This window comes from Triticum dicoccoides, chromosome 3A, assembly GCF_002162155.2.
Source record: "Triticum dicoccoides isolate Atlit2015 ecotype Zavitan chromosome 3A, WEW_v2.0, whole genome shotgun sequence".
In the NCBI taxonomy this organism is placed as follows: Eukaryota; Viridiplantae; Streptophyta; class Magnoliopsida; order Poales; family Poaceae; genus Triticum; species Triticum dicoccoides.
Window position 1 is genome coordinate 10,614,971 of NC_041384.1, and position 6,221 is coordinate 10,621,191.

Here is a 6,221-nt window from a genome sequence, read left to right on the forward strand (position 1 = left end):
CGTATAGCAACGCGACACGCAGAGTGGCAGGGACAACGATCTCAAGATGGCCATGGCGGCAGGGATCTAGGAAGGGGGGCTCCGGCAGCGCGATTCAGTAATTGGGCGCTACGGGACGACCCGAATGGTCGAAGCAAGCCCTTTTATAGAAACGTCGGGCGGTGGAACGGTGACGGAACAGCAGCATCGGATTGGTCTGGAGACTTCCGGAGAGCGGGAGAGAATCAAGAAGAGAACCATGGACCAAAGAGCACAGCCACTTGACTCTACACAGGAAAAGACAAAAAACAAAAGGAACGAAGCGGTGGGCAGAAAAATCGCCAAGCGCACACGAAAGCATACCCCGCAAGGTCCCCCAGTAAATAGCGTGTCACCACCTCATTGGTCTTACTACCACTGTAAAAAAAACTCGAAAAAAAAACAGATAAAAGAAACCTGGCTAGATTTAGTATATTTAGAATTAGATTATAGCTCGCCTGCAGTTGACACAGTTCACGGTTGACATGGTCTCTCTCTCTCTCTTGCAAAGCAGCCCATGTGTTCTAAAATTAATATTTCTGAAAACGCGGTTAAACTGGCTGGCCAGTTCTACGTATAAAGGGTAGTATGGACTTTTCACAAATTGTACTCACTTTTTTACGTATACACTATAGGCTCAGCCCATTTAGCTTTTTTAGTTTTAATCATCAAAAAAACAGATAAAAGAAACCTGGCTAGATTTAGTATATTTAGAATTAAAATATAGCTCGCCTGCAGTTGACACAGTTCACGGTTGACATGGTCTCTCTCTCTCTCTCTTGCAATGCAGCCCATGTGTTCTAAAATTAATATTTCTGAAAACGCGGTTAAACTGGCTGGCCAGTTCTACGTATAAAGAATAGTATGGACTTTTCACAAATTGTACTCACTTTCCTACGTATACACTATAGGCTCAGCCCATTTAGCTTTTGGACTCGAACTACAGCCCTCATGCACTACGTGTAACCGCACAAACCATCTGGGCTAGCACGTCTGATATGCTTACTAACCTTGTTTTCTTCTTCTTGTTTGAGAGACACAACGCCAAGAAAAAAAACTCAGCACCTTCACTCTTTGGTTTATGTTTTTTTTGCACGGTTTTTGTTACGGTTTCTAGTTTCCCTGTTTTGTTTATAAAAGACTAATATTTGTTTTTTTTAAAATTGTACATAAATTTCAAAAAAAATGTTCATGCCTTTCAAACTTGCTCAGAATGTCAAAACACGAACAGTTTTTTTTTAAAGAACAAAATTTTAAACATGTACATTTTTTTAAAACAGTAATGAATTTGGAATTCCAGAAGAATATGAAAAAAAATGAATTCCAAAATTTTTTAATATATGAGAAACAGAAACAATAAACAGAATAAACGAAAAGTCAAAGAAGACAAAAAATGAACAAGAGAGAATATAAAAAGAGAAAAAGAAAAAACATGGTTCACGACCTTCGAGAATGTCCCAAAGCCGGAAAAAATGGCTGGGAAGCCGAGGTTCCCAAAACCAAGAAAACCTTTTGGGATGTATCTAGCATACTCATAATATGCAAGGCTTACTCCAGTAGACTAAATTCTTGTTTGCCTCCAGATGCCTATGTTATCGCTTCACTCCATGTATGTTAATCATGTATGGTGCAATGCCATGATAACACAGAAAATATTTCTAGAAGAAACTGAACACCTCTTAATGTAGCGAATAGCAAGGTTGCTTCAGGTAAACTGATGTTCAGAACAATCATAAAAAAACATGGAGGGCATGATAAACATTGTTACATCCCTGTACTATCCTGATCTCACAGACTCAGGGAAGGTTTTGAATGCCACTTTACTTTTTACCATTACACTAAAACATCAAACAGGTAATTAGGACATGAATTTATAAGTATGCATATCACTAAGCAACACTCAAGCCCATATTGTAACTTCTTGAAACTGAATGACAAAAAGGAAGCAAATTGGAAGGGGTAGAAGTACAGAAGTCTGCCGTGTTTGAATCGAACCATCCGTGAAAATTGGCCAATATACATGTCGCTCATTATACCATATACTGAGAGAGGAGCTCACGAGACAGGGGCCATCAGCAGCCACCGCAGTGAGAGGGAGAAGCCGTTGCGCCATGGGAGAAAAAGCAGCAGAGCCAACGCATGGTCAGGGGGGGAGAGGGAGTTGCGGTTGCAGCCAGGAAGACAGATAAATTAGCAGTGGCAGATCGAGAGAGAAGCCAGGAGGGAGAGGAGCAGAGTCAGATCACAAAAAAAATTGAAAGGAAGCAAGAAGAAGAATAGAGCCAGTGAGACTCACCATAGATTTTTTTTTTTTGAGAAACAGCCACCGGCACCGCAGGGCCTCCCCATCTCCTTCTCTCTTTTTCCCGGCCCCAAATCCGGCCACCAATGGCTGTCTTCTGCACCGCCAACCGCCTGGATGCGTCCGAGCACGCGGCGGGACTGGCCTGTCTGCCGCCGTCATCCATGGCGTTGCTATCGCAGGATGGGCACGGGCGGATGGTAGCAACATGACACCCCGGGAGTGTTCATGAGGTACGGAGATGCAGAGACGAGAGGGGTGCGGCCGGCCCGCATCGAAAACCAAGGCAGCGGCAGTGGCACGCAATCCACAGCCGTCGACCGGCCTACGTCAAGCACCAAGGAGAGGTCGCCGTCGACGTATAGCAACGCGACACGCAGAGTGGCAGGGACAACGATCTCAAGATGGCCATGGCGGCAGGGATCTAGGACGGGGGGCTCCGGCAGCGCGATTCAGTAATTGGGCGCTACGGGACGACCCGAATGGTCGAAGCAAGCCCTTTTATAGAAACGTCGGGCGGTGGAACGGTGACGGAACAGCAGCATCGGATTGGTCTGGAGACTTCCGGAGAGCGGGAGAGAATCAAGAAGAGAACCATGGACCAAAGAGCACAGCCACTTGACTCTACACAGGAAAAGACAAAAAACAAAAGGAACGAAGCGGTGGGCAGAAAAATCACCAAGCGCACACGAAAGCATACCCCGCAAGGTCCCCCAGTAAATAGCGTGTCACCACCTCATTGGTCTTACTACCACTGTAAAAAAAACTCGAAAAAAAACAGATAAAAGAAACCTGGCTAGATTTAGTATATTTAGAATTAGAATATAGCTCGCCTGCAGTTGACACAGTTCACGGTTGACATGGTCTCTCTCTCTCTCTCTCTCTCTTGCAAAGCAGCCCATGTGTTCTAAAATTAATATTTCTGAAAACGCGGTTAAACTGGCTGGCCAGTTCTACGTATAAAGGGTAGTATGGACTTTTCACAAATTGTACTCACTTTTCTACGTATACACTATAGGCTCAGTCCATTTAGCTTTTTTAGTTTTAATCATCAAAAAAACAGATAAAAGAAACCTGGCTAGATTTAGTATATTTAGAATTAGAATATAGCTCGCCTGCAGTTGACACAGTTCACGGTTGACATGGTCTCTCTCTCTCTCTTGCAAAGCAGCCCATGTGTTCTAAAATTAATATTTCTGAAAACGCGGTTAAACTGGCTGGCCAGTTCTACATATAAAGAATAGTATGGACTTTTCACAACTTGTACTCACTTTTCTACGTATACACTATAGGCTCAGCCCATTTAGCTTTTGGACTCGAACTACAGCCCTCATGCACTACGTGTAACCGCACAAACCATCTGGGCTAGCACGTCTGATATGCTTACTAACCTTGTTTTCTTCTTCTTGTTTGAGAGACACAACGCCAAGAAAAAAAACACAGCACCTTTACTCTTTGGTTTATGTTTTTTTGCACGGTTTTTGTTACGGTTTCTAGTTTCCCTGTTTTGTTTATAAAAGACTAATATTTGTTTTTTTTAAATTGTACATAAATTTCAAAAAAAATGTTCATGCCTTTCAAACTTGCTCAGAATGTCAAAACACGAACAGTTTTTTTTTAAAGAACAAAATTTTAAACATGTACATTTTTTTAAAACAGTAATGAATTTGGAATTCCAGAAGAATATGAAAAAAAATGAATTCCGAAATTTTTTAATATATGAGAAACAGAAACAATAAACAGAATAAACGAAAAGTCAAAGAAGACAAAAAATGAACAAGAGAGAATATAAAATGAGAAAAAAGAAAAAACAAGGTTCACGACCTTCGAGAATGTCCCAAAGCCGGAAAAAATGGCTGGGAAGCCGAGGTTTCCAAAACCAAGAAAACCTTTTGGGATGTATCTAGCATACTCATAATATGCAAGGCTTACTCCAGTAGACTAAATTCTTGTTTGCCTCCAGTTGTCTATGTTATCGCTTCACTCCATGTATGTTAATCATGCATGGTGCAATGACATGATAACACAGAAAATATTTCTAGAAGAAACTGAACACCTCTTAATGTAGCAAATAGCAAGGTTGCTTCAGGTAAACTGATGTTCAGAACAATCATAAAAAAACATGGAGGGCATGATAAACATTGTTACATCCCTGTACTATCCTGATCTCACAGACTCAGGGAAGGTTTTGAATGCCACTTTACTTTTTACCATTACACTAAAACATCAAACAGGTAATTAGGACATGAATTTATAAGTATGCATATCACTAAGCAACACTCAAGCCCATACTGTAACTTCTTGAAACTGAATTACAAAAAGGAAGCAAATTGGAAGGGGTAGAAGTACAGAAGTCTGCCGTGTTTGAATCGAACCATCCGTGAAAATTGGCCAATATACATGTCGCTCATTATACCATATACTGAGAGAGGAGCTCACGAGAGAGGGGCCATCAGCAGCCACCGCAGTGAGAGGGAGAAGCCGTTGCGCCATGGGAGAAAAAGCAGCAGAGCCAACGCATGGTCAGGGGGGGAGAGGGAGTTGCGGTTGCAGCCAGGAAGACAGATAAATTAGCAGTGGCAGATTGAGAGAGAAGCCAGGAGGGAGAGGAGCAGAGCCAGATCACAAAACAAATTGAAAGGAAGCAAGAAGAAGAATAGAGCCAGTGAGACTCACCACAGATTTCTTTTTTTTGAGAAACAGCCACCGGCACCGCAGGGCCTCCCCATCCCCTTCTCTCTTTTTCCCGGCCCCAAATCCGGCCACCAATGGCTGTCTTCTGCACCGCCAACCGCCTGGATGCGTCCGGGCACGCGGCGGGACTGGCCTGTCTGCCGTCGTCATCCATGGCGTTGCTATCGCAGGATGGGCACGGGCGGATGGCAGCAACATGACACCCGGGAGTGTTCATGAGGTACGGAGATGCAGAGACGCGAGGGGTGCGGCCAGCCCGCATCGGAAACCAAGGCAGCGGCAGCGGCAGGCAATCCACAGCCGTCGACCGGCCTACGTCAAGCGCCAAGGAGAGGTCGCCGTCGACGTATAGCAACGCGACACGCAGAGTGGCAGGGACAACGATCTCAAGATGGCCATGGCGGCAGGGATCTAGGACGGGGGGCTCCGGCAGCGCGATTCAGTAATTGGGCGCTACGGGACGACCCGAATGGTCGAAGCAAGCCCTTTTATAGAAACGTCGGGCGGTGGAACGGTGACGCAACAGCAGCATCGGATTGGTCTGGAGACTTCCGGAGAGTGGGAGAGAATCAAGAAGAGAACCATGGACCAAAGAGCACAGCCACTTGACTCTACACAGGAAAAGACAAAAAACAAAAGGAACGAAGCGGTGGGCAGAAAAATCGCCAAGCGCACACGAAAGCATACCCCGCAAGGTCCCCCAGTAAATAGCGTGTCACCACCTCATTGGTCTTGCTACCACTGTAAAAAAACTCGAAAAAAAACAGATAAAAGAAACCTGGCTAGATTTAGTATATTTAGAATTAGAATATAGCTCGCCTGCAGTTGACACAGTTCACGGTTGACATGGTCTCTCTCTCTCTTGCAAAGCAGCCCATGTGTTCTAAAATTAATATTTCTGAAAACGCGGTTAAACTGGCTGGCCAGTTCTACGTATAAAGGGTAGTATGGACTTTTCACAAATTGTACTCACTTTTCTACGTATACACTATAGGCTCAGCCCATTTAGCTTTTTTAGTTTTAATCATCAAAAAAACAGATAAAAGAAACCTGGCTAGATTTAGTATATTTAGAATTAGAATATAGCTCGCCTGCAGTTGACACAGTTCACGGTTGACATGGTCTCTCTCTCTCTCTTGCAAAGCAGCCCATGTGTTCTAAAATTAATATTTCTGAAAACGCGGTTAAACTGGCTGGCCAGTTCTAC